At 41.7% G+C, this 23,957-nt stretch overlaps 1 pseudogene; it reads right to left on the bottom strand.

The window, feature by feature from the left end:
• LOC111958825 (growth factor receptor-bound protein 10-like) overlaps positions 1-11,799 on the bottom strand; it is a 79,147-nt pseudogene extending 67,348 nt beyond the window's left edge.
• Positions 11,800-23,957: the final 12,158 nt, after the last annotated feature.

Below are 23,957 nucleotides of genomic sequence, written 5' to 3'. Positions count from 1 at the left end.
TGTCAACCTAGCTAATAATTACTCACAAGGATTCCTAAATCATTGGTAAGAATAATGAAAAGCACTCCAGTTTCTACTGGTCATTGTTTTCAGGCTGATTGTATTGGTGCTAGCTAGATACCAAGCTAAATCTAGCTACCCCAGAAGTTGCGGTCAAACAAATGATGCTTTATTATCAACGCGGTAATGTAAACACATCTTTTTTCTACAGCTTTGACAGTGCTACTGTATCTTTTTTTGACACGCAAAGACCCAAAAGGCATTCCATAGTATGTATGTCGTGACGCTAATAGAGTGACGCTTTTACTGTGTAATTCCGGGATGGCAACATCTGACAAATAGTGCACATGGTAGTGTGTACCGGTGCTCGACCAGTCAACGAAAGCCAACATCACCCACGACAGAGAACGGTTGATTGTCAAGGGCAATGAATTCCATTATCTTGGCTTTAATGGATCTCGCCTTTGAGTTGTCTCGCTGAAATGTGTTACTCTTTCAAATGACTGCTCGACTTGTTGACTGCTCAATCCACACAGCAGACATTGTGGGCTAGTTAAGGAATGCTGTGTTGCATGTATAGAGCAACATTACATATTCGTTATATAGGTATGCGTCAGCTTTGACATCAGTTTTGCAAATCGGCGTTAAACTAGACATCCGATATGTTCACCGATATCACGCATCCCTAATTATTACTATATTATTATTTGTGCCCTGGTCAAAAAATAGCTCTTTGTCACTTCCCACGAGCTGGGTTGTGATAAAAACTCACACTCATTCTTATGTTTAATAAATGTATTGTATAGTGTGTATGGCAGACTACAATGATGACAAAAAAACAACATTTGAGAGTGCGCTGACCCTGGTTCTAGAGGGGGTACGCAGCTGGAGGTTGAATGTTTGAAGGGGTATGGGACTATAAAAAGTTTGGGAAACACTGATCTACACTGATTGAAGTGGATTTAACAAGTGACATCAATAATGGATCATAGCTTTTACCTGGTCAGTTTGTCATGGAAAGAGCAGGTGTTCCTGTTTTGTACACTCAATGTAGATGGCTCTGAGTGAGACCCTTTTGATGATATTTCAGAAATACTTCTATCAGGCTATTAATTGGTGTTTGGAGTTGCAGTAAGCCTAGACTGTCCCATGCCATGTAGTCATGGACTATTTTCAGGAATGATCAGGATTTTCAGGTTGCCTGGTACTGTTACAGTGCTATTTCCCATCCCACGGCCCTGCCTGATTACATAAGAAAGTAAAAGCTGGCCGCATGTTTCACAGCCAGCAGCAGCACCACTCCTACTCTTTCCTGCTCCACAACAAAATTAGAGGAAGCCCCCTGAAGGATGTCATGGTGGCCATAGATCATGTGGACCATCGTCAGACCCGAGAGAGAGAGACCTCCTTTTGTTAGTAGGTATCTGCGGTTAATTTATCAGCAGGGGAAATACAGTAGCACAGCATTTTCATTCAGTACCAGTTCTGCCTTCCACTCTCATCGGATAGAGAACTAGAGCCAGGCAGGCCCGGGCCATGATGCTGAGTGGAACTACCTGAACAGTTTGTGTTCCTTGAAAAAGATGTCTGTTCCACTGGGTCGCGGAGGCCCCTGCCACTAGCTTCAACAGAAAAGTAATGGGCAGATTCCATTAGCTTTGTTCCTCATGCTGCCTCTCTCTGAGATTGACAAACGAAGATAGCAAAATCTTCTCCTCYGGTTCTGACTTACATAGAAAAACTTAGAGAAACAGACTTAGTAGGGTGAGGTAGCAGAGATTTCTTGGACATACATCATCGCCAAACTTCCACTAGGCAAACATTTCAATTAAAATATTGTTGTAGTCTAAACAATGATTTATAGTTTACAACAGTTCCTCCAAGTTCCTCAGAATTAAATAACTGTGTCATTTCAGCATTACAGTCCGCCAAACCTGATAACAAAATATGAATTATCCACAAAATAGAAAAAGCTGATTGGACATAAATTACATTAAAAGTTCTGAGCAACTGTCATCGTTTCCAATTTGTTGAGAAAGCACAGCATGAACAAAGTTTTTAACATGCAAATAATGATCCACCCATGAGTTTATCTACAATAAAGAGCTTGGCACTTGGATCAATAGAACCACTGAATGGGCTCACTTGTAATTAGTGTGTGTGTATGGGTGTGTGTCCTCTGTGTGTACGCACCGTGCTTTGAACTGCTATGTGTGTCTCAGTCCCGGTCTGTGTGTGTGTAGCCCCACCGATTTATAATTCATACTGTACTGTACGGGTGATCTTGAGAACACAAGAAACATTGATCTCTTGCCCCTCGCCTATGACACTTAACAGTAAAGCCCTCATCATAAAGCTGGTCTGAGAGGAGAGGCACAAAAGGCATACCTATGTGTGATAAACACTCTTTGCTGTGAGATATGGCTGGAAGGGCTTTCCTCCATGAATAAAACCAGAACATTCTAGTGTGTTCTTATGACACGTGCCTTGGGGGTTACTTGCCATAATTGGACAAATTGACAAAAAACATATACCTATGTTTAATCATTCCTTTTCAGAATCAAAGTCATTCTGTGGGGGGGGGGGGGCTTTGATTTGACTCATTCCACTTGAACAGAATAGTGAAATATGATTAACTGTGACCTTAACGGAGCAATTAGCCCCAAAGCATTGATCAACTAGAAAGGCTGGGGACTTCAGAGCACCGTGTGCCACTGGTACTGTACGCATCTGTACTAATTAGAGAGATTGTTGCTCAAGCTTGCATGYACGAAGAATGTAACTTCAAACAGAGCCTTAACAATGGACATCTTCATCGCAGCTAGGCTTAATTATTACAGCCGTGTGAGAGRGGAGAGAGAGAGAGCATGCTAACTTTTAGCCWTAACTATTKAAGTAAGGGGTTCTCCTTCTCCACTGGGCTCTTATTCAACAAGACAAATTTCCTCTGTCTGCTTGTGGGATTTCAAGTCAACATTTCTCCATGCCAGGGAGGGAGGGAGGGGTGCAGTCAGAGGTTTGAGGTCTATTCCTCGGGCTATGCTCATGTTTCTCTTGCAGTTAACTCGTTCTGTTGTCTTTGCCGGTCTAGTCACACAGAGCTAAAGAACAACGGTAGGTCTATACTGTACGTGACGGTACAACTATGTTGTGACAATCAATGTCATCTTAACATACGGTGGAAAAGGGGCACCTAACAACAACAAAGCTACTAGACTGTACTTGGTCCTTGACGTTATGATGAGGGCTGACTGCCTGCATTTCATTGGGATTCATTCTTCATGTGCTATATTGGAACTAGAGGTCGACCGATTAATCGGAATGGGCGATTAATTAGGGCCGATTTCGTTTTCATAACAATCGGTAATCGGCATTTTTGGATGCCGATTATGGCCGATTACATTGCACTCCACGAGGAGACTGCGTGGCAGGCTGACCACCTGTTACGTGAGTGCAGCAAGGAGCCACGGTAAGTTGCTAGCTAGCATTAAACTTATCTTATAAAAAACAATCAATCTTAACATAATCACTAGTTAACTACACATGGTTTTGATATTACTAGTTTATCCAGCTTGTCCTGTGTTGCATATAATCGATGCGGTGCCTGTTAATTTATCATCAAATCACAGCCTACTTCGCCAAACGGGTGATGCATTCGCGAAAAAAAGCACTGTTGTTGAACCAATGTGTACTTAACCATAAACATCAATGCCTTTCTTAAAATCAATACACAAGTATATATTTTTAATCCTGCATATTTAGTTAATATTGCCTGCTAACATGAATTTATTTTAACTGGGGAAATTGTGTCACTTCTCTTGCGTTCTGTGCAAGCAGAGTCAGGGTATATGCAGCAGTTTGGGCTGCCTGGCTCGTTGCGAACTGTGTGAAGACCATTTCTTCCTAACAAAGACCGTAATTAATTTGCCAGAATTGTACAGAATTATGACATAACATTGAAGGTTCTGCAATGTAACAGCAATATTTAGACATAGGGATGCCACCCGTTAGATAAAATACTGTTCCGTATTTCACTGAAAGAATAAACGTTTTGTTTTTMAAATGATCSTTTCCGGATTTGGCCATATTAATGACCAAAGGCTTGTATTTCTGTGTTTATTATAGTCTATAATTTGATATTTGATAGAGCAGTCTGACTGAGTGGTGGTAGGCAGCAGCAAGCTCGTAAGCATTCATTCAAAAAGCACTTTCCRGCATTTGCCAGCAGCTCTTCGCTGTGCTTCAAGCATTGCGCTGTTCACGCCTATCAACTCCCGAGATTAGGCTGGCAATACTATAGTGCCTATAAGAACATCCAATAGTCAAAGGTATATGGAATACAAATGGTATAGAGAGAAATAGTCCTATAATTCCTATAATAACTACAACCTAAAACTTCTTACCTGGGAATATTGAAGACTCATGTTAAAAGGAACCACCAGCTTTCATATGTTCTCATGTTCTGAGCAAGGAACTTAAACGTTAGCTTTTTAAATGGCAAATATTGCACTTTTACTTTCTTCTCCAACACTTTGTTTTTGCATTATTTAAACCAAATTGAACATGTTTCATTATTTATTTGAGACCAAATAGATTTTATTGATGTATTATATTTAAGTTAAAATAAAAGTGTACATTCAGTATTGTTGTAATTGTCATTATTACAAAAATATATATACAGTATATAAAAAATTGGCCGATTTAAAATCGGTATTGGCGTTGAAAAATCATAATCGGTCGACCTCTAATTGGAACTATGCAGTAGTCCTACTGTGGCAGGCTCTGGGATGGCTTGCTTGCTTTGCTTGGTCATTACGGTACAGTAACAAGTTCATGTGTGCTGATTTCTTTACGTTCTAGATTTCAACCACACATTGACAGTCATACGGTGGTGGGATGGCTTGGTTTGCTTGGTACAATACAGTAAGAACTTCATGTGTGCTTACACTGAGAGGAAAGCTTTAATATCCTGCAGTGATTAACACCAGAACAGAGGCAAAGCCCAGGCTTGGGTTCACCATGAGCGTTGGCTATTTAAAGTAAAGCCTAATTGAAACTGAACCAACATTTCCCTGAAGAGATCTCCTCTTTTGCATGTCGCTGCTGGTTTTAAGGTCCAGGCTGTGATCAGAGATGGGTGTTATGGAGACTTTAGGTAAAAAATATGTACAAATGCCTCCATCAACTACAAACACCCTAACGATATGCATAACATAAGGCTAAACTTAACATAGGGTAAACAGAACAGTTTAAAATAGATACTTGAGCAAATTGAATGTAATATATGGTCCTAAACAAGTGCCTAAACTTCAGGGAAGTAGAAAACTGCTAACACATTCTCTTGAATAGACCTACATTCCATTAAATACAGTGTGAGTGGGAAATATTACACTTTTAACCTCATCTTTCTGGGCCAAATAATTATAAAGCAGAAATCTATAAACTTCTTATGGCTCAGGCTGCCAAATATTTCCTTGTGAATGGAATTGGTGGGTTGGGTTCTCTGGGACCTGCCTGTGTTCCCTCCTCTCCTCACACTGCCCAACTGCATAGCACTCACAGGGCTATACATTCCCCTCCCTTCCAAATTGGGGCACACTTCAAAATAGTAGGGCTATTTATAGTTCTGGCCGTCCAGAATCATAACAGCAACCTGTGCAGCAGACTCGTACACAAGTCAGTCTAGTCATTACTACCCAGTACGTTTACAGCACTATGCATACTACCTGAGATCTGTGAGGTAGGCCTGTGGACATTGGGGAAAACTTTGAAATGGGCATTTAGGCCTAGATGTGTAAACTTGAAATACAAACAGCTCACAGGTGTCTCTTACAGTCTGAGCCTTCGGACAAAAATAGTATGACTAAGATCAAACTGAAGATCAATTGAAGTTGAATTGCTTTCATGTCTTCTTTTTTTAAAGAAACATTTATATGAAACAGCCTAACTCTGTCCTTCTGTCTTGAAAAACAGCTCAAGCACAGCCACTGATAGGGCTTGATTCTCAAATGCAAAGAATAATGGTGACCTCAAGGTCCATCAAAGGATAAAGGATTAATACTACTACGCATTGAAAGCCACATGCTGGGTGGTAACCCTCAAGAGCGTGACAATCTTCTAGTGGCATTGTTTCTCCAAACAAAACAAAAAGCTTCACTATATGTTGAACAAACAGTAAACTACGCGACCCTGCATTCTGGCCCACCTTAAAGCCACAATCTGTGTTTCAGCTCATTGATTGAACAGCAGGAAATATCCCAGATTGTGCCTTAAAGAGCATACGTAGGCCAGCTTCCACCTGAGCAGGTGAGGCCCAGTCTTGCAGGCTGTTACGTTGCCTGCCTGCCTTACTGTCTACCTACCAACCCACTACACTGCCTGCCTGCTACACTGCCTGTCAAACTGCCAGCCTGCTACACTGCCTGCCACACTACACATCATCCCCTCCATACCACACCACATGATCGCTGGATGAAGCTCACTGCAGTCCTCTGGAATGCTGGGATCAAATTCTTTCCACATAGGCTGGAAAGAGCAATGCCCTGAATGGTATGCACTGATTTGTAGGCCAAAGAGTGGTGATGAAAGAAGGCCCTCAGGCAGTGTGCGGGCCGGGGCATTGGAATGTGCAGCTCTGGCCTGTTCAGCTGTGGAGCTGAGCTGCTTGGGCTATGAGGGAAACGGGAGCTGGGCTGGAGGAGAGCTGGGGAGCTGGGCTGGAGGAGAGCTGGGGAGCTGGGCTGAAGTAACAGGGAAGCTGGGGATTGAGGGGTCGGGCTGGGGCTGGAGATGCTGGGTCTGGGGAGGGGAGCTGGGACTGCGGCCGGAGCCCCTCAGGGGTGTGTACTTAGTCCCCTCCCGTACTCCCTGTTCACCCAAGATTGCGTGGCCAAACACGACTCCAACACCATCATTAAGTTTGCTGACGACACAACAGTGGTAGGCCTGATCACCGACAACGATGAAACAGCCTATAGGGAGGAGGTCAGAGACCTGGCAGTGTGGTGCCAGGACAACAACCTCTCCCTTAATGTGAGCAAGACAAAGGAGCTGATCGTGGACTACAGGAAAAGGCGGGCCGAACAGGCCTCCACTAACATCAACAGGGCTGTAGTGGAGCGGGTCGAGAGTTTCAAGTTCCTTCGCGTCTACATCACCAACGAACTATCATGATCCAAACACACCAAGACAGTCGTTAAGAGGGCATGACAACACCTTTTCCCCCGCAGGAGACTGAAAAGACTTGGCATGGGTCCCCAGATCCTCAAAAAGTTCTACAGCTGCACCATCGAGAGCATCCTGACCGGTTGCAACACCGCCTGGTTTGGCAACTGCTCGGCATCTGACCGCAAGGCACTACAGAGGGTAGTGCGTATGGCCCAATACACCATTGGGGCCAAGCTTCCTGCCATCCAGGACCTATATACCAGGCGGTGTCTGAGGAAAACCCKAAAAATTGTCAGAGACTCCAGTCACCCAAGTCATAGACTGTTTTCTCTGCTACCACACGCAAGCGGCACCGGAGCATCAAGTCTAGGACCAAAAGGCTCCTTAACAGCTTCCACCCCCAAGCCATAAGACTGCTGAATAATTAATCAAATGGCCACTGGACTATTTACATTGACACCCCCCCCCCCCCKRTTGTTTTGTACACTGCTGCTACTCACTGTTATTTATATATATGCATAGTCACTTCACCCCTACCTACATGTACAAATTACCTTGACTAACCTGTACCCCCGCAAATCGACTCAGTACCGGTACCCCCTATATATAGCCTTGTTATTGTTATTTTATTGTGTTACTTTTTATAATTTTTTACTTTAGTTTATTTGGTAAATATTTTCTTAACTCTTTCTTAAACTGTTAAGAACTTGTAAGTAAGCATTTCACGGTAAGGTCTACACATGTTGTATTCGGCGCAAGTGACAAATAACTTTTTATTTTATTTTATTTGAAGGACAAAGGGAAAACAGGTTTTTAGACATTTTTGCAAATGTATTACAAATAAAAAACAGAAATACCTTATTTACATAAGTATTCAGACACTTCACTATGAGACTCGAAATTGAGCTCAGGTGCATCCTGTTTCCCTTGATCATCCTTGAGATGTTTCTACAAATTGATTGGACATGGAAAGGCACACACAGGTCTATATTAAGTCCCACAGTTGACAGTGCATGTCAGAGCAAAATCCAAGCCATGACGTCAAAGGGACTGTCCGTAGAGCTCCGAGACAGGATTGTGTTGAGGCACAGATCTGGGGAAGGACACCAAAAAATGTCGGCAGCATTGAAYGTCCCCAAGAACACAGTGGCCTCCATCATTTTGGAACCACCAAGCTGGCTGCCCGGCCAAACTAAGCAATCGGGGGAGATGGGCCTTGGTCAGGGAGGTGACCAAGAACCCAATGGTCACTCTGAAAGAGCTCCAGAGTTTCTCTGTGGAGAAGGGAGTAGCTTCCAGATGGTAGACGGAAGCCACTCCTCCGTAAAAGGCACATGACAGCCCGCTTGGAGTTTTCCAAAAGGCACCTAAATGACTCAGACCATGAGGAACAAGATTCTCTGGTATGATGAAACCAAAATTGAACTCTTTGGCCTGAATGCCAAGCATCACGTCTGAAAGAAACCTGGCACCATCCTACGGTGAAGCATGGTGGTGGCAGCATCATGCTGTGGGGATGTTTTTCAGCGGCAGGGACTGGGAGACTAGTCAGGATCGAAGGAAAGATGAATGGAGCAAAGTACAGAGAGATCCTTCATGAAAACCTGCTCCAAAGCGCTCAGGACCACAGACTGGGGCAAAGGTCCACCTTCCAACAGGACAACAACCCTAAGGACAAATCTCAATGTCCTTGAGTGGCCCAGCCCGAGCCCGGACTTGAACCCAATCAGACATCTCTGGKGAGACCTGAAAATAGCTGTGCAGCGACACTACCCATCCAACCTGACAGAGCATGAGAGGATCTGCAGAGAAGAATGGGAGAAATTCCCCAAATGTAGGTGTGCCAAGCTTGTAGCGTCATACCCAAGAAGACCAGAGGCTGTAATCGCTGCCAAAGGTGCTTCAACAAAGTACTGAGTAAAGGGTCTGAATACTTATATAAAATGTGATATTTATGTTTTTTATTAAAAGTCAAGGGATCGGAATACTTCGTTATTCCGAATGCACTGTAATAATAATAATAATTTAAACGGTTATGACGGTTATTTTATTTTCGTGAAGGTCTTCATCCATAATCGTCAGTTACACTATTATATGGTAATTGTGCCAGCCCTATTAAGGGCCACATTATGACCCATCCAAACGCCAACAAGAGCTTACAGTTTTTAAAAATGTCCCGCCTCCAAGCAGTGACGGTTGCAAGAGCAGCGTGTGAAACTCAACTGAACATACCTCCTCCCTCCCAAGACCCCATTGTTTCATTCTCACACCTAAATGACATATGTAACATCCAACTGACACTCACATGCACAGACTCAGGATTGAGGAGACTGCTGCAATGGTAGGAAGCGCCAGACAGCGTACAAGATGCTGTTCTTTAGGGTTCCTGGGCATCTGTCTTCTCACTAACCTACATCATCATGTCCACATTGATCAGGGCAAATGACAAGAGGTTTAGGCTCAAACAACTGAAGACGAGATGTAGCCTTGTATTTTCCAGCACTATTTCAAGCTGTACATGGAACACCGTTTAAAAATCAAGTCAAGCAAGAACAGAGCAGTCCAATGTTGCTGGAAGACYCACCGTCATGCAAAATTCATCATTTAAGGAAGTGTTTGGTTTGGGACTGCCTGCCTCTCTACAGGAAGGTGACAGTGTAGCCTGTTTTTAAGGTAGAAGCACTCAAAGGATATGTCAAATGAACTATGAAAGCAGTTTGCTGAGAGACGTGTCTTGAAGGGATGACAGCTACTGGAATGCCAGCATTTTTGCAACGTTTCATTTGTTGTGCATGGTAGGCTAGATAACAAAATCCAGCCAGATTCCACAACTTGATAAGATAAGGGTCCTGAGAGGAGTAAATCATCACTTTAAATCTGTAAAATTGCACAATACACAGTAATCCAATAGCAATTACACAGTAATCCATAGACAATACAAGCAATTGAGCATAGTTGAAGAATGTAGTAGTTTGCAGTAATTAGACATTCAATAAGCAAATGAATGCATATGAAAAGACTGAAGAGCATAAATAAGTACCTACTTCTACAGTAAGGTTCTTCTGACTGTCTGTCGTACAGAACAGGCTTTAATTTACTGGACTGACTTCCAAATGAACACTGCCATCTCTGTCATGACTGACTATTTTATCAGTGGATGGTTCCGATTGTTGTCACACCTCAGTAGATGTGCTTGTTTCACATATTGATTCTTCATTAATGGCAGCTTCATTATTTCGGGGCAGCAGCGTAAAGGTTATAAGAGAGAGCCTGATGTCATCGTGGAGGGCTGAATAGCAGAAGTCTCTGAGAAAGGCTTTGGAAGACATGGACAATCGCTAATTGGATTTGGATTTCATTGGGCCGGCTGGGAGAAATGACCTTACGCAATGTGCATAATGAATGGCTTGGACGGGAGGGAGATGTTATGTTTGTGCACAAGCCTGCTGCCAGGGTGGGCTATGGCTAGGCTATTTTAGTTTTTATTCAACTAAGAACTCAAGCTTTCATCTATGGGACATGTTATTCAAAAAGTTTAAATAAGATCAAGAAGTGTAACTAGAATAAATGATTATTTAGGCTACTGTACAATGGATCAGACTGCTCATCTGGACATATGAGAGTTTCTAACTAACATTGAATAGCCTACATTGAGTTATGTAATAAAGATGGTATAAACAATAGGGAATTTAGGCTTCCTGAGGCTAGAAGAGAAAAGGAAGAACAGGCTTGCTGTATCTATGGTCTTTGTCATTTTTAACACAAACCCCCCTAGACAAACTTCATTTTACCAGAAACCCCCTATCCCTATGATAGTAGGGCCTTATAAATCTGGTGTATTTTGTGCCCGATTGCATTTAGTTTTTCCCCCAAATTCAAATTTCTCCATTTTGTTTTTCCAGGTTCCTCTTTTTCCAACAACAACAAAAAAGTTTTCACTCTCAAAATCACAACAAAATAGGATGTTCTAAGTCCACAACAACGCTAAATCCTTTACATTCGTGGGAATTGGTCTACATGGATATGGCTAAATTGAAATGATTGTTCCAGAAGAAATATAAAAAGCATATGCATATCCATGGTAGCAATTGAAAGTGAACAGTTTGCAGATTGTGTAGAATTGCAGCAAACCATTGAGATCATGTATAGCTTGTTACTGTACAGCCACTGCGTTCAAATGTAGGTGTTCATCAGTGCCCAAATCTGCCATTTTCAACCTGTATACGGTACGAGTGTAAAGGGCTACATCACATCAGGAGACCACTTTGGAGGTCTGGGAAAAGTCTAAGAAATGTTGAATATTGGGTGTAGTTACCCTTTAATTCAAGCCAGAGACCATTGTTTGGTTAGCGGTGTTTCTGTGGCGCTCATGTGATTTGGATTTTACAAAACAAAGCAGTTTGCAAAACAAATGGCAGCTGGATTGATGCTGGGGAAGCCTTTCCATCTACCAGCAGACTATCATTAGCATTATTGCTAACAGGTACACAAAGTGTAGACTAGACAAATTAACGTATCGCACACACACACAGACAGGGGCATTCCTGTGCCATTTCAGAAAGTTGCAGGAAAGTACAAATCACTAACCATGTTTCCATCCAACCTTTTTATGCGAGTAGAGTGCATGTCGGATAAACAGACCTGATGGAAAAAGCACATTTGTTGGTAAACTTTCCAAAATGTTGACAAAGCAAAATACACTAGACAATGTGGGAACTTTTTGTGTCGGTAAAATGTATTATGCGAGAAATGGTGGTGGAAACGTCTTTATTGATATAATAACCATCATATCGAAGAAAACTTGGAGTCACGTTGTGTGGTTGTGTGGTCCTCCCACTATGACTGTGAAAGCATGCAGTTTATTAGGCTGATGAGCTTGATGCTTGGTTGCCGTTTGACAAATAAAAAAATGATATTTTGCCCTAAATGTCATTCTATAGGTAACCTACCTACCCCACTGTACCTGCCAGCTATTAGCTAGAGCACACATGCCAAGACCAGACTGGGCACATTCACTATATAACGCAATTCTTTGTGACAAAACCATCACTAGAGTTGAAAATGCAATGGAAACACATTTAACTTGTATTTTTTATCCGGTACATGGGAATTTAACTGCAAAATAAATATTTATGTGCACTGCGTCATCACGCACAGCCTTTTAACCGCAACAAGTCAATTTGATGGAAACCTATCTCTGGTGGGAAAATGCGCATGTTGTATTTATTTTAGAATATTTGCATGAAAATCTGTCCCAATTGGATGGAAACCTTGCTACGTATGCATTTTGTTCATGTCTTATGATTAACTTGAGCAAATTAATGCATTTTCCAATAAGTTAAATACATTTAGTTGATTTCCTACGAAGTTCAACAAAAAATGTATATTGTTGAATAAAATTTTAATGTCTGGATTCTGTGATCCCATTCGCATTGTCCGCAACCCATATTTTATAGGGCCCTACATACTGTATGTTATAAATCATTGAAATAGATTTCTCCAAGTGCTCATCACTTATAGGTTTGGTGAAATATGAACTGATAATATGAGAAACGATGTACAGATAAATCCAAATGTCCCATTAAACTCTGAGAAGAGAATACTAATGATGTCCAGGCACAGCGATAAAATTCAAGAGCACAAAATGCCTCTATTGTTCTGAAGTTTCACCGGGGAAGAATGTCACTCAAAACCCTTTTGTTTTCATGAATACATCTGACCAAGCCCACTAACCCTGGTTTGTTTTAGATTTTACAGCACAGATTCCAGCTCGTAGAGGCTGAGTGACATTTTCTGGAACATTGCCATCGTTCTGCACCGCACTCCCTGTTCTTCCTGCACACAAACAAACTAGCAGGGGTGTTCAGTTACCTGCTTTAGAAAATACAGCATTCCTGCTTCTCAGGTTTCAGACAGATTTGGACCYSCTCCAGACATTGAGAAATTGAATCCACCGTGCTGTGGTTGGTTGGTTAGACAATCATTGCATCATTCTGCCTTCTGGGTAATCATGGGTGGATGATGGKAAGTATTTATAGGACCAGTAAGCTAAAATATATTAAGTTGCCCTTCTGTAAATCAATTACAGACTACTTTAGTAAGCAGAATGTAATTACTTAGCTATAACTGAGGTAGCMAGATAAAATAATGATTACATTTAAATGAAAGGTAAGTGACACAGACAAACTAAGGCTTCTCTAGCTGCCTGCAAAGCTTTTTCATCTTGTCCTGATGCTAAGTAATCTAATAAAGGCATTACAACTTTTTTCATCCACAAGCCTTGGGGTTCTTCGTACGTATTTTATTGCTTTGTACAACCATTGACACCTATCTACACAAGAGAAGTAGGCCTAGCCTATAATGTCCAGTTTTTTTTCATGATTCAGCTACTTGTTTCCAAACAGCACCTACCGCCACACCCACAGACCAAAATTCTGTTTCAAATGAGTTACTCTAATTTATTAGACAGAATACAGGAGGTGTGTCAAAATCAAAATGTGCTCATAACTGATGAGAGAAAAAACTTGGGCAATAATAGGACATAACCTAGTAATTGGTGTCATAGAGACTTAGGCCAAAACTCTGACTCTGCATCCCAGACTTGGGAAAAAGCGCCATGACCAGCCATCAATAAGGGGGTATTGGCACTGAATAGCGAGTGTTATATGACTGCAAACTGACGCAAGGCCGAATTGAATGCTAGGGCCTGGGTGAGAGAGATCACCACTATGACAGACAACATAATAATAATATAAAGTGTATGTGGAAGTACAATTTATATGTCTGCAAGGCCTCTTCAGATTGAAAGTTTGGACAGCTCTCATGGGAATTTGTAATTTGAGTGAACTTGGCCTATCCCTTTCACTTTCCATCCCCGATAATAAACAAAACCAACAAGCTAATAGGCCTGCCTACATTCACTGAATGAACGGATGAATGGAATAGATTGGTAGAACAAATGAAATGCCAATAGGATATGATCCAACAAAGCCATTTGTTGGACCCTAACCCTCTTCCAGAGAAGAGACTTGAACCGCCATGGCCAGACAGGTTGCTTATGTAAAATATGTGAGATCAGCAGCTCTGAGCTAGCTGTCTGTCTTCGGCCTCCTAAACTCATGCCCCATCATGTCAGTCGCTTACAGAGCATGGATTTGAAATAGCTAGATTGTAGCAGAGGGTGTGAATTTAAAACTAGTTGGTGACAACTTATACTGGTAACAATTTCTATTAAGTTGCTGTTATACCAGTGTAGTGACGCTGTAATTACACAAGTAGTAACAATTTTGTATTAACATGTTACATAGTAGGCCTACATTAGTAATGGCATTTTAAAGGTATAGTAAACATGTAGTTTAGTGGAAGGGGATAGGGACTGTTCCCAAAACGTACTATGCCATTATGATTAATCTATATATTTTTATGGTTCTAACCAACTACATTTATTAGATGAGCTGTACAGCACTTTACCCAATTACTGCTGGGTAATTCTGCTGAATCAGCATTAAGACAAACAAATCTGTTGTTTTTGGATGACTAATATGATCACATCTACAGTATAACATTCGTTTTATTTTATACCATCCTTGCCTAAATCCATCCCTGATGTCCCATCCAGTTAGATTTGAAATACTTAGCCTCTGAATAAGCCTACTATAAGTATACTGTATAGAAAGGGGTTGTAGAAGCCAACCACCATCCAAGGTTCAGTACACGAGTAGCTAGCTGCCTGGYAAAACGCCTTTCACCCCACCCCCAAAGCAAATGAAGCCATGGGATAAAACTGACCGGACCGGTGAAAATGGTAGGGCGGATAGGCTACTGAGGGTAGGACAGGCAGGGAAATCACCAGGGGCTGCGCCTGGTTGGTAGTTGGATAGTAAGCAGCTATGCAATATCTGTAAACAAGCCAGCACAGTAAACAGTCAGAAAGCCGAGACGACACGCAAAACCTTGTTTATATATTGAGGCCTATCAGAGGGGTATACTACAAAACAGGTTCAATGAGCCAGCTAACGTAATTGGCTAAATATATATATATTTTTAAGATACGCTTTAAATGGGCATGGTCTAATTGACTCAGCAACCAAAAACACATTTCTTAATGAACCAGAAAACCAATAGTTAGTTTCGTTTTTATCAAAGTTAGCTGGATAACTTATTGATACCCCTCTGGATTGGTACTTTTAACTACCCAACTATAGTAGTTTAGTAAGCTTTAGTTGCCCCAATACAGGGGATCATGCTTCTTCCAACCTTGTCCCTATACGAACGCAGTTTATCTGCCTGCATGCAGTCCCGATAGCGCTGGGTAGACATGTGGCTATATTAAGCTCAGGTTATTTAGTAACTGTTACATTTGTGATTAACAATGTTAACCTGTTTTAAACAACAAATTACACTAAATTGCAAAACAAGTCCTAACAGCTATCCACATCCAAACCCTCCTCACACTTTCATGAAAGACAGAGCCGGCTCTGCCACGCTGCGTTCCAGTCTCACGGACAGCAGTTTACATCCAGAGGCACTAGCCAGCTAGCTACACTAAACTTTGCTTGCTGTGCTCTAGAAAGTCAAGAAAGATGCATACAATTACACCATATTTCAAATAACACAAGACTCCATTGACCTTGGAATAATAGACTCACCTTATTGACAGGCCTCGTTAGAAAATCAAACAAGAGCAATCAGACAACATTGCACTTGGGATGGGAAGACACTTAACTTGAAAATAGTAGCTCGCGCAACAGCTTTGCTTTTCTTGCTCAAGACGCTCCAGTGGTCAACATTCCCGATGAGGACAAGCAGCTAGCAGTTTATTTCTCAGCTGACTCCTCAACACAAACGAAACAACTTCCCCCTCCCGGCTGACTCCGCCCACATCGCCTCATGTCTCTGGGTTCTAGAGGAATATTCAGTAGACTCATCAGAGAGAGAGCGAGAGAGAGAGAGAGAGAGAGCGAGAAAGAGAGAGAGCGAGCGAAAGAGAAAGAGACCTGCTGCTACCAGAAAAGGGCAACCAGCGAAGAACAAACACCACTGTAAATACTACCCATATTTATGTATTTTCCCTTTTTTACTTTAACTTTTTTCATTTTGTCACAACACTATATATGACATTTGAATTGTCTTTATTCTTTTGGCACTTCTGTGAGTGTAATGTTTACTGTTAATTTTTTATTGTTTATTTCACTTTTGTGTATTATCTATTTCGCTTGCTTTGGCAATATAGACATATGTTTCCCATGCCAATAAAGCCRCTTGAATTMAGAGAGATTTATTTGAGTTATTAAGGTCCCCATTGATTCCCTGGACCACACATATGTAAAAATGTATGCACACATAACTGTAGCCTCTTTGGATAAAAGCACCTGCTAAATGGCATATATTATTATTACATCAAGCTACTGTAAATCAGTGAGTCGGAAGTACGCGTACACCATACAATTACAAATACAAATCATATGGAACTGTAGGATTTTGGGGTACACTACAAAATGTACAGTTGTTTTTCAATTTAATATTCTCCTATTGGCCCTGTTGCATAAATGTCAAATCAAGAGTTCAATGCTTTGGAATTACCTTTCCCTGCTCCTATGCAGTGTTTTGGRATTTCCCCCGCCAAGCACTGTGTTGCAATAGGCCTACGGGGGTTACATGTCCCGCACTAACCTTTATGGTGAGTATAATTTCCTTCATATAATTGTGCAAATGTAGCCATTGTGCTATTAATATGCCACAGTATGTGATTTATCAATCTGATTATTCTAGTAAGACATCTAAAATAAGATTTACTCCATGAACTCAAAAAATGGGAAATAATCAAAAGAGTCTGTAGTGCAAAAGGTTGTAAGTCTGGAACTTTCCTCAGCTTAGCCTGCCTAATGACGGGGTGGGGTAGACAGAGGACCCGTCCCGGACCTGCAGTATCTGGGTGAAAAGAACAACGGTGGTTCCATACTGTGCGACCCTGCCAAACACGACCCAATATAAAAGGGCATTGTACACATACAACATCACACCTTGGATCAGATCTCCTCCCTGTAACATTATTCATGCATTAGGCCCATGTGAACATAACCTCTTTCACTTCGGCCAATCCTGGGAGCCAAGGCTGATGTGAACATGGTTGCATTTGCTCTTCCCAAGTTTTCCATTACAAGGATGTTCAGGCATTTCGCTGCAATTTTGATACCTGATGAAAACTGTGTACGTGATAAATAAAATGTGATATTGCAGGAATCTTATTTGCAAAAGTAACACATGGAAATGGTGTTAAGACAAAGTATTGATAGCTATCATCCTTCTCAACCATGAATGCTGTGAGTTAACCACTACCTTCTTCTATGCTGTGTCATGAGCTGCCAGTAAGTCTTGATTTAGAAAGATTTGTTTTTCTGCATTAACGGTTGTGGCAGCGGTTGGCTTGGAACCAACCAAACACTCTGTCTTGCTGCAGTTAGTTTCATAAGACAGAATGGCCACAAATGAGCAGGAATTCTGACCGACAGAGGGCCTGTGGGTCAGCAGGAATTTTCAGACCTACAGTGTGGAGGATTACACTCTCTGGCAGCTTCCCAAAAGACACCCTATTCCCTTTACAGAGCACTACTTTTAACCAGGGCCCATAGGGTAGTAGTTTACTATACAGGGAATAGGGTGCCATTTGGGAAACATACTTTCTCTCTCTGTAGATGGTGAAATCTGGATCACATGGCAGACAACAAACACAGAAACCCAATCCCCAGATCACCTACTTTTTTGTGGGCCTGCCCGGCCTTTGACAGGTCAGGCAAAGCATAGCAGGGAGCCTGTGAAGCTGAAGCGAGGGGACATTGTGGTCCCATTGCCGATCTCAGTTCTCTCAATAACCCCTTCCCCTTGGCCCTAACTGTGTAGATCTGTAAGATAGAATCAATATAGTGTAATAAACCACCACTACCCTGATTATACCTATCCAGACTGTTCAGATCTGCAAACGTTGAAAGGTTAGGGCCCAAGAAGAATAAGAGCACCACATTGAAACACCCGTTGGGGTGGTGTCGTCATCATGTTTGACAGTCTCCTGGAGGGGAAAGAGTCTCTCCAAGAAATGGCCATATCACAGTCTGCCGATATGGACAGCCCCATCAAGAGGATCCTCCTCGATGATGTATTTTGGGAGACAGCGGTAAGCAGCCTGAAACTCCTAAAACCTATAGCAGTTGCCATTGCACGGATTGAGGGAGACAATGCCATCCTGTCTGAAGTTCAGACTCTGCTTGCAGATGTAAGAGAAGAAATGTGTACTGCCCTGCCCACTTCACTGTTGCTCCAAGCAGAGGAAACTGCAGTTCTGAAATACATCAAAAGCGTGAAGACTTCTGCCTGAAGCCCATAACACGCCCCAGCGTACATGTTGGACCCCAAGTATGCTGTTAAGAGCATCCTGTCTGGTGCAGAGATCAACGAGGCCTATGGTGTCATCACTACCATGTTTCGCCACCTTGGCCTGGTTGAGGGCAAGGTTCTTGGCAGTCTGGCGAAGTACACTTCCAAGCAAGGCGTTTGGGATGGAGATGCAATACGGCAGTCGTGCCAACATCTCATCAGCCACCTGGTGGAAGGAACTTTGTGGGTCTGAGGCTCTTTCCCCTGTTGCCTCCATCATCCTCCAAATCCCACCAACATTAGCCGCCTCAGAGAGCAACTGGTCCTTGTTTGGGAACACACACACCAAGGCACACAACAGGCTGACCAACAAGGGTTGAAAAATTGGTGAACATCCAGGCAAATTTGAGGCTTTTTGAGCCTGACAACGAGCCATCCTCAACAAGGTTGGAAAATGACAGTGAAGATGAGGCCTCAGAGTCTGATGTTCAAGAGGTGGACATTGAGGAGGTCCAGGGAGAAGACATGGAAGCTTGAGAGGAAGACAACCAAAGCTTTAGTTTCTAAATGAATGTTGAAAACGTTTTGGGGAGATGCGATGGATCATTGGGGATCATTCAATATTCKCTTTTGTTGTTCAGTGAAATCATCCCATGTGAAGAGACAACTGATTTAATTAAAGTTCAAATTAGTAACTAAATAGTTTTTTACATTTCTTTTGGAAGGATTTAATTATTTGCAATTATGTATACTTATGATAAGATTTATGTTTCTGTCTCCATATGATATGGTAAATATATAATACTATTAATTTGCATATATTTCCGTTAATTCCAATATATTCCCGTTAATTCCCACGGAAAATTTCCACCTCTGAATATTCCCCAAAATGTGCAACCCCAATCCTTGTTAGGTTTAGGGTTACTGCAAGTAGTTACACTGTACTTACATTATAGCTACAGTGTAATTTCAAGAGCACCTTCAGACAGTATTCATGATCAATGTACAGAAGAAAAAACTGTTGCATGATTACAAAATAATTTATTGAAAAAAAAAAAATTGCAGATCAAATAAAATGTGAAATCCTTCCAAAAACATAAAAAAGCAACAGCTTATAAAACTCAATTTTATTGGATTCATATTATTCTGTTTATTTCAAATTTCAACAGTTTATTACTGTAATAATTGATCTGTAGTTTACAAAATATACAACTTTCTAGCTTCAAACTCAACTCGGAACATCGAAGACAGTTCCTTTGTTTTTTTCCCCCATTGTTCCTCTCTAATCAGTGACTGATTTAGACCTGGGACACCAGGTGGGTGCAATTCATTATCAGGTAACACAGAAAACCAGCAGGCTCCAGACCTCGTAAGGTAAGAGTTGAATACCCCTGATCTAGAACATAAGTAAACATCTAAACTGAATTTTAAGGAACTGGACAACTTATGAATCCATCTTTTGACAGACCAGTCTAGAATCTTGTGGTCCCTATTTACATGCTTTATACTGGGTGGCCCTTTAAGTCTATCATTCAGTCATTCTGATCAATYTTGATAGTACTTCATTTATAAAATATATTATATTCACTTTTTCTTTCTTTCAACTACAATAGTAATGCCAAAAACGTCTAGAGAGACACAAGCTCATGTACAGTACTGCACATCAGATCTACTGTTGAATACAACAACAAAAAGCTGTACATTGGAGCCCCATGCAAACAACATAGAACACTTTGTGATTAAATAAACAATAAAATCATAGCAAATAGTAATCAGACTTTTTTTTCTGAAAATGGAGTAACAGCCCATACCTCTTGTTCGTTACTCATATATCTATTGATTAGTAGAATATTTTACTCAGTCATGGTGATATTATTCACCAATAGTTACACAAACAGAAATGCTTCAAAAATTATTTTGTAATGTCAAGAAAGGATATGTTAGTAATCTTTTCTCTGAAGATAAATAAATATATTAAGAGGCATTATAAATCAAAGAATAAAAACATGCAAAGGTTGAACAGCAGCATAGACGAGATCTAAAAACCCAGAGCTTTGCAAAATAAACTAGAATTCGTTCCAAATGGTACCCTATTCCCTATATAGTGCACTACTTTTGTCCAGGGCCCATAGGGCTTGGTCAAAAGTAGTGTACTATTTAGGGAATAGCGTGCCATTTGGGATACATTCCCAATCACCACCTGGAGAGGAGAGTCCCTTGGAGCCAAATTGTGTCATGCTTGGCCGGTGTTACTCATTGCACTATATCAAGGAGTCTGATCCACTGCATCCTACGACATGGAATATATAATATGTAATAATCAAAAATAACACTGACAGTAAGACAGCATGAGGCATCAATTCCATGTGGACTAGTATTAAAAAGTTTTAAAAAATAAAACTAAAATAATTTCCTAAGATTATTATTATCAGCAAGAGCAGCTAATAAATATTCAAAAGCAACAAAAATTATTGGCACATGCTTTTGTACAGTGATTAATCTTTCCAATTATTGGAACTATTGAAGTACAAATAACTGGATACATATACATAAGGACAGTGATAAATTAAGCTGAAAGATAACATATATTATTTGGCTGCCTATGACAATTCTAATCAGACGGTTTGCAAGATGTTCTGGAATCATTCTGGAAGATTCTTTATTGTTCTTGTGAGAGGGATGATGCTGCTTGTATAGTACCAAGTCTACCGTTCACTTGAACTGTTTTTGTGGGGGCATTGACCTGAATAAAATAGATGAAACATGAAAACCAGTGTTATTTTTGTACCAATTAAATAATGCCTGACATTGAGTTAAAGTTAAGAGTTCAGATCATGCAAGATGTAGACTATTTTGTGAAGAATGGAAGTGTTTTTATTGTATTTCTCTCATTGATTAATCTAACGGAACAATACATTGCTCAAGTTGCACAGCCCCACAGACTGTGGAACTACGTGATGGAATCTTGGTCTCCAGCTAGCACAGAATGTTTCCCAGGAGTTCTTTGTTCCGTCACAGACATGTTGCAACAAAAGACAAGGTAATACTAGGTGAGAAATGGTGGGTAGTCGCCTGGCTGGTGAGTTCCCATATGAGTGCATGCACAAAAGGTCATTTATGATCACCTCCATTTGCTCTATCTGAAAACATGGAATTGACAACCTGTAACTTGATGYCAAAACTCGCTCCCAATAACTGTCTCCCTCTTTTGTGGTGTTGCTATTGTATTGTTAGTGTGGTTGCCTGCAGTACAGAAGATACTCTACCTTCTTCAGGCGATCAGCTGCAGAGCCAGAGCGGATGGCCTCAAGCATTGCATCCCGGGCCAGAGCGGGATTCCCCCCAGCCCCCAGGGGCACCCCCATCATAGTGGGRTTGGGCTGAGTGGAGGGAGGGCCAGGAGGAGGAGGAGGAGGAGGGAGCATAGAGGGGGGTGGAGGAGGCACAAATGGAGGAGGGGGAGGCATGGCAGGGAAGGCATCACACAGAGTTCTGTTCTCCTCAGTCTTCCTGAACTTGTCAAGCTCCTCTGCAGCCTGGGATAWGGTCTGTGGAGCGTAGAGAAGGGAACAATGGTAGTCCAGATACATAGACCCACTTGACGGCTGCTTTCACATGCACGCACGCACACACACAACTTCCCTCTTATACCTTGTTAACCCCAGTGGTTTACTAGGTAGCAAAACAAAGGTTAAAAGGCATTTCAAACAGCTTTGCAACTCTAAGTTAAGCTGTCACTAGCCTGGATCTACTTTAGCTCCTCTAACTAAATTTAACAGGTACAGTGGGGAGAACAAGTATTTGATACACTGCCGATTTTGCAGGTTTTCCTACTTACAAAGCATGTAGAGGTCTGTAATTTTTATCATAGGTACACTTCAACTATGAGAGACGGAATATAAAACAAAAATCCAGAAAATCACATTGTATGATTTTTAAGTAATTAATTTGCATTTTATTGCATGACATAAGTATTTGATACATCAGAAGCAGAACTTAATATTTGGTACAGAAACCTTTGTTTGCAATTACAGAGATCATACGTTTCCTGTAGTTCTTGACTAGGTTTGCACACACTGCAGCAGGGATTTTGCCCACTCCTCCTACAGATCTTCTCCAGATCCTTCAGGTTCGGGGCTGCGCTGGGCAATACGGACTTTCAGCTCCCTCCAAAGATTTTCTATTTGGGTTCAGGTCTGGAGACTGGCTAGGCCACTCCAGGACCTTGAGATGCTTCTTACGGAGCCACTCCTTAGTTGCCATGGCTGTGTGCTTCGTGTCGTTGTCATGCTGGAAGACCCAGCCACGACCCATCTTCAATGCTCTTACTGAGGGAAGGAGGTTGTTGGCCAAGATCTCGCGATACATGGCCCCATCCATCCTCCCCTCAATACGGGGCATCGTCCTGTCCCCTTTGCAGAAAAGCATCCCCAAAGAATGATGTTTCCACCTCCATGCTTCACGGTTGGGATGGTGTTCTTGGGGTTGTACTCATACTTCTTCTTCCTCCAAACACGGCGAGTGGAGTTAGACCAAAAAGCTCTATTTTGTCTCATCAGACCACATGACCTTCTCCCATTCCTCCTCTGGATCATCCAGATGGTCATTGGCAAACTTCAGACAGGCGGACATGCACTGGCTTAAGCAGGGGGACCTTGCGTGCGCTGCAGGATTTTAATCCATGACGGCGTAGTGTGTTACTAATGGTTTTCTTTGAGACTGTGGTCCCAGCTCTCTTCAGGTCATTGACCAGGTCCTGCCGTGTAGTTCTGGGCTGATCCCTCACCTTCCTCATGATCATTGATGCCACGAGGTGAAATCTTGCATGGAGCCCCAGACCGAGGGTGATTGACGCTCATCTTGAACTTCTCCATTTCTAATAATGTCGCCAACAGTTGTTTCCTTCTCACCAAGCTGCGCCATTGGCCTGTAGCCCATCCCAGCCTTGTGCAGGTCTACAATTTTATCCCTGATGTCCTTACACAGCTCTCTGGTCTTGGCCATTGTGGAGAGGTTGGAATCTGTTTGATTGAGTGTGTGGACAGGTGTCTTTTATACAGGTAACGAGTTCAAACAGGTGCAGTTAATACAGGTAATGAGTGGAGAACAGGAGGGCTTCTTAAAGAAAAACTAACAGGTCTGTGAGAGCCGGAATTCTTACTGGTTGGTAGGTGATCAAATACTTATGTCATGCAATAAAAGCAAATTAATTATTTAAAAATCATACAATGTGATTTTCTGGATTTTTGTTTTAGATTCCGTCTCTCACAGTTGAAGTGTACCTATGATAAAAATTACAGACCTCTACATGCTTTGTAAGTAGGAAAACCTGCAAAACGGCAGTGTATCAAATACTTGTTCTCCCCACTGTAGCTAAGAATAGAATCAGAACTCCCTTCAAACATTCCATTCTTTTTTTA

Source organism: Salvelinus sp. IW2-2015, linkage group LG35 (genome assembly GCF_002910315.2).
Source record: "Salvelinus sp. IW2-2015 linkage group LG35, ASM291031v2, whole genome shotgun sequence".
In the NCBI taxonomy this organism is placed as follows: Eukaryota; Metazoa; Chordata; class Actinopteri; order Salmoniformes; family Salmonidae; genus Salvelinus; species Salvelinus sp. IW2-2015.
The sequence above is the reverse complement of the archived record's forward strand: the minus strand, read 5'-3'. Positions and strand labels throughout refer to the sequence as shown.